We start from the raw sequence: 9,374 nt of genomic DNA on the forward strand, positions 1-9,374 counted from the left end.
TGTCCGAATAAACCCATCATAAAGTTGAAAAACTGTAAGTCAAACCATTATAAGTTGGGGGCTGTCTGTATTGTTTTTCCATATCTTGTATCACCTTCTTAGTATGTTTAATTTGTTTCAAAATAATATAAATTTGATCTGTTTTTTAAGCACGCCTTTCTGATTCATTTTCATGGTATTTAGGGATATTACTTTGCTCCTTATTCTCTTTTCTTGTAGCTACTTCTTATGAGATTTTACCTTAACACGTTTTTGTTGCTCATTTTAATGTGAATTGGCTTTGACTCATCTTTTAGAAAGAGGCATGATTCAGATGGATTTTCTAACTTCAAAAGACACCCTGTCGTTATTTTTGTGTAATGTTAAACAATATGGCCACTTGTTTTCTGAGATTTCTTTTATCATTTTCCCTCCCTGTCTTTGATTTAGACCTTCCTTTTCCCTCCTCTCCATTGTTTCTAACATGTTCTAATTGTACTCAACCGCCAGGAGTTACTCCTCAATACGGGGCTCCATCCTGGAAAGGGAGTCCTAGTGGGTCAATCTTATAGGTCATAGAGAATACACAGCTCCAAGCCCCTTTAGACCTCCTTAAGCTAGGCTCTTATATTTTATTTTATTTTTAATTATTTAATTTAATTTTTGTATATATCCTTCCATGTATCCCAATGCTTTTCATATTTATCATTTTCATCGGTTGCAAACATTTTCATTAAGTTTAAAATGCCATAATTTTATGACCATTCTCTGTCAATGGCTGTTTGGGATATGTCCAGTTTTCCATAATAATACATAATACATAATGCTTTCTTTCTTCTGAATTATACCTTTAAAACACATCCAAGAGTGAGATTATTTATTAAAAAGGTATGAACATTTTATGGCTCTTGCTAAAAAGTACCAAATTGCTCATCAAATTGACCAAAATCATTTACAATACCACTAAAAATCTATAAATGTGTTAATTTCCCCAATAGCCTCATCGCTGGTTTTAATAATGTTCCTTTATTGTTGCTAATTTTGGAGGTATAAAGTGACATGTCATTGCTGTTCTAATTTGCACTTCTTTGCTTGTTGCCAAGAATGCAGTTTCCTATGTTAATATATTAATGGTGTTTCATCTTATGTAATCATTCTTCCCATCTTTTGACCACTGTCCACAGGGAACTTAATGTAAATTATAAAAACTCTTAGTATATTTTAGAAATGCATCTGCCATTATATATATTAAATATAGTTTTCTCTTTTGTCACTTAACTTTTATCATGGTTTTGTTGCATTTTAGTAGTACTAATTTTTGTGCAATCACACTGCCTATCTTTTCCTTTGTAATTTATTTTCCTACTTAAATCAAATATTATCTCCCTCTCTAGACTGAATAAGTGCTCTATTTTCTCCTGTTTTTTTTTTAGCAATGTAATTACATTTTTGTGAATATTTCACACTTTAATTTTTGTGTTCTTGATTGGGATATGTCACATGAGGTATAGGTTTAAGTTAATTTTTCTCCATAGTAATCTCAAATTATCCCACTATCATTTAAGTAAATGAACTCATTCCTTGTTGCTTTGCTAAATGTAGCTGGACATATATTGAACTTGTAAGTTGGATTCCTGGGTATTTTATTCTCTTTGAAGCAATTGTGAATGGGAGTTCACTCATGATTTGGCTCTCTGTTTGTCTGCTATTGGTGTATAAGAATGCTTGTGATTTCTGCACATTGATTTTGTATCCTGAGACACTGCTGAAGTTGTCTATCAGATTAAGGAGATTTTGGGCTGAGACGATGGGGTTTTCTAGATATACAATCATGTCATCTGCAAACAGGGACAATTTGACTTCCTCTTTTCCTAATTGAATACCCTTTATTTCCTTCTCCTGCCTGATTGCCCTGGCCAGAACTTCCAACACTATGTTGAATAGGAGTGGTGAGAGAGGCCATCCCTGTCTTGTGCCAGTTTTCAAAGGGAATGCTTCCAGTTTTTGCCCATTCAGTATGATATTGGCTGTGGGTATGTCATAGGTAGCTCTTATGATTTTGAGATACATCCCATCAATACCTAATTTATTGAGAGTTTTTAGCATGAAGGTTGTTGAATTTTGTCAAAGGCCTTTTCTGCATCTACTGAGATAATCATGTGGTTTTTGTCATTGGTTCTGTTTATATGCTGGATTACGTTTATTGATTTGTGTATGTTGAACCAGCCTTGCATCCCAGGGATAAAGCCCACTTGATCATCGTGGATAAGCTTTTTGCTGTGCTGCTGGATTCGGTTTGCCAGTATTTTATTGAGGATTTTTGCATCGATGTTCATCAGGGATATTGGTCTAAAATTCTCTTTTTTTGTTGTGTCTCTGCCAGGCTTTGGTATCAGGATGATGCTGGCCTCATAAAATGAGTTAGGGAGGATTCCCTCTTTTTCTATTGATTGGAATAGTTTCAGAAGGAATGGTACCAGCTCCTCCTTGTACCTCTGGTAGAATTCGGCTGTGAATCCATCTGGTCCTGGACTTTCTTTGGTTGGTAAGCTATTAATTATTGCCTCAATTTCAGAGCCTGTTATTGGTGTATTCAGAGATTCAACTTCTTCCTGGTTTAGTCTTGGGAGGGTGTATGTGTCCAGGAATTTATCCATTTCTTCCAGATTTTCTACTTTATTTGCGTGGAGGTGTTTATAGTATTCTCTGATGGTAGTTTGTATTTCTGTGGGATCAGTGGTGATATCCCTTTATCATTTTTTATTGTGTCTATTTGATTCTTCTCTCTTTTCTTCTTTATTAGTCTTGCTACTGGTCTATCAATTTTGTTGATCTTTTCAAAAAACCAGCTCCTAGATTCACTGATTTTTTGAAGGGTTTTTTGTGTCTCTATTTCCTTCAGTTCTGCTGTGATCTTAGTTATTTCTTGCCTTCTGCTAGCTTTTGAATGTGTTTGCTCTTGCTTCTCTTGTTCTTTTAATTGTGATGTTAGGGTATCCATTTTAGATCTGTCCTGCTTTCTCTTGTGGGCATTTAGTGCTATAAATTTCCCTCTACACACTGCTTTGAATGCGTCCCAGAGATTCTGGTATGTTGTGTCTTTGCTCTCATTGGTTTCAAAGAACATCTTTATTTCTGCCTTCATTTCATTATGTACCCAGTAGTCATTCAGGAGCAGGTTGTTCAGTTTCCATGTACTTGAGTGGTTTCGAGTGACTTTCTTAATCCTGAGTTCTAGTTTGATTGAACTGTGGTCTGAGAGACAGTTTGTTATAATTTCTGTTCTTTTACATTTGCTGAAAAGTGCTTTACTTCCAACTATGTGGTCAATTTTGGAATAGGTGTGGTGTGGTGCTGAGACTAGAGGGTGGAGCCAAGATGGCTGAATAGGAACAGCTCCAGTCTACAGCTCCCAGCGTGAGCGACACAGAAGATGGGTGATTTCTGCATTTCCAATTGAGGTACCGGGTTCATCTCACTGGGGAGTGTTGGACAGTGGGTGCAGGACAGTGGGTGCAGCGCACCAAGCATGAGCCGAAGCAGGGCAAGTCATCGCCTCACCCGGGAAGCACAAGGGGTCAGGGAATTCCCTTTCCTAGTCAAAGAAAGGGGTGACAGACGGCACCTGGAAAATCAGGTCACTTCCACCCTAATATTGCACTTTTCCAATGGTCTTAGCAAACGGCACACCAGGAGATTATATCCTGCGCATGGCTCGGAGGGTCCTATGCCCATGGAGCCTTGCTCATTGCTAGCACAGCAGTCTGAGATCAAACTGCAAGGCAGCAGTGAGGCTGGGGGAGGGGCACCCGCCATTGCTGAGGCTTGAGTAGGTAAACAAAGTGGCCAGGAAGCTCGAACTGGGTAGAGCCCACCTCAGCTCAAGGAGGCCTGCCTGCCTCTGTAGACTCCACCTCCAGGGGCAGGGCATAGCCAAACAAAAGGCAGCAGAAACCTCTGCAGACTTAAATGTACCTGTCTGATAGCTTTGAAGAGAGTAGTGGTTCTCCCAGCACGCAGCTGGAGATCTGAGAACAGTCAGACTGCCTCCTCAAGTTGGTCCCTGACCCCCGAGTAGCCTAACTGGGAGGTACCCACAGTAGGGGCAGACTGACACCTCACATGGCCGGTTACTCCTCTGAGACAAAACTTCCAGAAGAATGATCAGACAGCAACATTTGCTGTTCACCAATATCCACTCTTCTGCAGCCTCTGCTGCTGATACCCAGGCAAACAGGGTCTGCAGTGGACCTCCAGAAAACTGCAACAGACCTGTAGCTGAGGGTCCTGTTAGAAGAAAAACTAACAAACAGATAGGATATCCACACCAAAACCCCATCTGTACATCACCATCATCAAAGACCAAAGGTAGATAAAACCACAAAGATGGGGAAAAAACAGAGCAGAAAAACTGGAAACTCTAAAAATCAGAGCACCTCTCCTCCTCCAAAGGAATGCAGCAATGGAACAAAGCTGGATGGAGAATGACTTTGACGAGTTGAGAGAAGAAGGCTTCAGATGATCAAACTACTCTGAGCTAAAGGAGGAAGTTTGAACCCACGGCAAAGAAGTTAAAAACCTTGAAAAAAAATTAGACGAATGGCTAACTAGAATAACCAATGCAGAGAAGTCTTTAAAAAACCTGATGGAGCTGAAAACCATGGCACAAAAACTACGTGACGAATGCACAAGCCTCAGTACCTGATTCAATCAACTGGAAGAAAGGGTATCAGTGATGGAAGATCAAATGAATGGAATGAAGCGAGAAGAGAAGTTTAGAAAAAAAAGAATAAAAAGAAAGGAACAAAGCCTCCAAGAAATATAGGACTATGTGAAAAGACCAAATCTACATCTGATTGGTGTACCTGAAAGTGATGGGGAGAATGGAACCAAGTTGCAAAACACTCTGCAGGATGTTATGCAGGAGAACGTCCCCAATCTAGCAAGGCAGGCCAACATTCAAATTCAGGAAATACAGACAATGCCACAAAGATAGTCCTCGAGAAGAGCAACTCCAAGACACATAATTGTCAGATTCACCAAAGTTGAAATGAAGGAAAAAATGTTAAGTGCAGACAGAGAGAAAGATCGGGTTACCCACAAAGGGAAGGCCAACAGACTAACAGCTGATCTCTTGGCAGAAACTCTACAAGCCAGAAGAGAGTGGGGGCCAATATTCAACATTCTTAAAGAAAAGAATTTTCAACCCAGAATTTCATATCCAGCCAAACTAAGCTTCATAAGTGAAGGAGAAATAAAATACTTTACAGACAAGCAAATGCTGAGAGATTTTGTCACCACCAGGCCTGCCCTAAAAAAGTTCCTGAAGGAAGCACTAAACATGGAAAGGAACATCTGGTACCAGCCACTGCAAAAACATGCCAAATTGTAAAGACCATTGAGGCTGGGAAGAAACTGCATCAACTAACGAGCAAAATAACCAGCCAATATCATAATGACAGGATCAAATTCACACTTAACAATATTAACCTTAAATGTAAATGGGCTAAATTTTCCAATTACAAGACACAGACTGGCAAATTGGATAAAGAGTCAAGACCCATCAGTGTGCTGTATTCAGGAAACCCATCTCATGTGTAGAGACACACATAGGCTCAAAATAAAGGGATGGAGGAAGATCTACCAAGCAAATGGAAAACAAAAAAAGGCAGGGGTTGCAATCCTAGTCTCTGATAAAACAGGCTTTAAACCAACAAATATCAAAACAGACAAAGAAGGCCATTACATAATGGTAAAGGGATCAATTCAACAAGAAGAGCTAACTATCCTAAATATATATGCACCCAATACAGGAGCACCCAGATTCATAAAGCAAGTCATGAGTGACCTACAAAGAGACTTAGACTCCCACACATTAATAATGGGAGACTTTAACACCCCACTGTCAACATTAGACAGATCAACGAGACAGAAAGTTAACAAGGATATCCAGGAATTGAACTCAGTTCTGCACCACACGGACCTAATAGACATCTACAGAACTCTCCACCCCAAATCAACAGACTATATATTCTTTTCAGCACCACACCACACCAGACCTATTCCAAAATTGACCACATAGTTGGAAGTAAAGCTCTCCTCAACAAATGTAAAAGAAAAGAAATTATAACAAACTGTCTCTCAGACCACAGTGCAATCAAACTAGAACTCAGGATTAAGAAACTCACACAAAACCACTCAACTACATGGAAACTGAACAACCTGCTCCTGAATGACTACCGGGTACATAACGAAATGAAGGCAGAAATAAAGATGTTCTTTGAAACCAACAAGAACAAAGACACAACATACCAGAATCTCTGGGACACATTCAAAGCAGTGTATAAAGGGAATTTATAGCGCTAAATGCCCACAAGAGAAAGCAGGACGGATCTAAAATGGATACCCTAACATCACAATTAAAAGAACAAGAGAAGCAAGAGCAAACACATTCAAAAGCTAGCAGAAGGCAAGAAATAACTAAGATCACAGCAGAACTGAAGGAAATAGAGACACAATAAACCCTTCAAAAAAGCAATGAATCCAGCAGCTGGTTTTTTGAAAAGATCAACAAAATTGATAGACCAGTAGCAAGACTAATAAAGAAGAAAAGAGAGAAGAATCAAAAAGACGCAATAAAAAATGATAAAGGGGATATCACCACTGATCCCACAGAAATACAAACTACCATCAGAGAATACTATAAACAACTCTACACAAATAAAGTAGAAAATCTGGAAGAAATGGATAAATTCCTGGACACATACACCCTCCCAAGACTAAACCAGGAAGAAGTTGAATCTCTGAATACGCCAATAACAGGCTCTGAAATTGAGGCAATAATTAATAGCTTACCAACCAAAAAAAGTCCAGGACCAGATGGATTCACAGCCGAATTCTACCAGAGGTACAAGGAGGAACTGGTACCATTCCTTCTGAAACTATTCCAATCAATAGAAAAAGAGGGAATCCTCCCTAACTCATTTTATGAGGCCAGCATCATCCTGATACCAAAGCCTGGCAGAGACACAACAAAAAAAGAGAATTTTAGACCAATATCCCTGATGAACATTGATGCAAAAATCCTCAATAAAATACTGGCAAACCAAATCCAGCAGCACAGCAAAAAGCTTATCCACGATGATCAAGTGGGCTTCATCCCTGTGATGCAAGGCTGGTTCAACATACACAAATCAATAAACGTAATCCAGCATATAAACAGAACCAATGACAAAAACCACATGATTATCTCAACAGATGCAGAAAAGGCCTTTGACAAAATTCAGCAACCTTCATGCCAAAAACTCTCAATAAATTAGGTATTGATGGGATGTATCTCAAAATCATAAGAGCTACCTATGACATACCCACAGCCAATATCATACTGAATGGGCAAAAACTGGAAGCATTCCCTTTGAAAACTGGCACAAGACAGGGATGGCCTCTCTCACCACTCCTATTCAACATAGTGTTGGAAGTTCTGGCCAGGGCAATCAGGCAGGAGAAGGAAATAAAGGGTATTCAATTAGGAAAAGAGGAAGTCAAATTGTCCCTGTTTGCAGATGACATGATTGTATATCTAGAAAACCCCATTGTCTCAGCCCAAAATCTCCTTAAGCTGATAGGCAACTTCAGCAAAGTCTCAGGATACAAAATCAATGTGCAAAAATCACAAGCATTCTTATACACCAATAGCAGACAAACAGACAGCCAAATCATGAGTGAATTCCCATTCACAATTGCTTCAAAGAGAATAAAACACCTAGGAATCCAACTTACAAGGGATGTGAACGACCTCTTCAGGGAGAACTACAAACCACTGCTCAATGAAATGAAAGAGGATACAAAGAAATGGAAGAACATTCCATGCTCATGGGTAGGAAGAATCAATATCGTCAAAATGGCAATACTGCCCAAGGTAATTTATACATTCAATACCATTCCCATCAAGCTACCAATGACTTTCTTCACAGAATTGGGAAAAACTACTTTAAAGTTCATATGGAACCAAAAAAGAGCCTGCATTGCCAAGTCAATCCTAAGCCAAAAAAACAAAGCTGGAGGTATCACGCTACTTGACTTCAAACTATACTACAAGGCTACAGTAACCAAAACAGCATGGTACTGGTACCAAAACAGAGATATAGATCAATGGAACAGAACAGAGCCATCAGAAGTAATGCCACACATCTACAACTATCTGATCTTTGACAAACCTGACAAAAACAAGAAATGGGGAAAGGATTCCCTATTTAATAAGTGGTGCTGGGAAAATTGGCTAGCCATATGTAGAAAGCTGAAACTGTATCCCTTCCTTACACCTTATACAAAAATTAATTCAAGATGGATTAAAGACTTAAATGTTAGACCTAAAACCATAAAAACCCTAGAAGAAAACCTAGGCAATACCATTCAGGACATAGGCATGGGCAAGGACTTCATGTCTGAAACACCAAAAGCAATGGCAACAAAAGCCAAAATTGACAAATGGGATCTAATTAAACTAAAGAGCTTCTGCACAGCAAAAGAAACTACCATCAGAGTGAACAGGCAACCTACAGAATGGGAGAAAATTTTTGCAACCTACTCATCTGACAAAGGGCTAATATCCAGAATCTACAATGAACTCCAGCAAATTTATAAGAAAAAAACAAACAACCCCATCAAAAAGTGGGCCAAGGATATGAACAGACACTTCTTAAAAGAAGACATTTATGCAGCCAAAAGACACATGAAAAAATGCTCATCATCACTGGTCATCAGAGAAATGCAAATCAAAACCGCAATGAGATACCATCGCACACCAGTTAGAATGGTGATCATTAAAAAGTCAGGAAATGACAGGTGCTGGAGAGGATATGGAGAAATAGGAACACTTTTACACTGTTGGTGGGACTGTCAACTAGTTCAACCATTGTGGAAGTCAGTGTGACGATTCCTCAGGGATCTAGAACTAGAAATACCATTTGACCCAGCAATCCCATTACTGGATATATACCCAAAGCATTATAAAACATGCTGCTGTAAAGACACATGCACACATATGTTTATTGCGGCACTATTCACAATAGTAAAGACTTGGAATCAAGTCAAATGTCCAACAATTATAGACTGGATTAAGAAAATGTGGCACATATACACCATGGAATACTATGCAGCCATAAAAAATGATGAGTTCATGTCCTTTGTAGGGACATGGATGAAGCTGGAAACCATCATTCTCAGTAAACTATTGCAAGGACAAGAAGCCAAACACTGCATGTTCTCACTCATAGGTGGGAATTGAACAATGAGAACACTTGGACACAGGAAGGGGAACATCACACACCAGGGCCTGTTGTGGGGTGGGGGGAGGGGGAAGGGATAGCATTAGGAGATATACCTAGTGTTAAATG

The sequence above is a fragment of the Pan paniscus genome, chromosome X, assembly GCF_029289425.2.
Source record: "Pan paniscus chromosome X, NHGRI_mPanPan1-v2.0_pri, whole genome shotgun sequence".
NCBI classification, from domain to species: domain Eukaryota; kingdom Metazoa; phylum Chordata; class Mammalia; order Primates; family Hominidae; genus Pan; species Pan paniscus.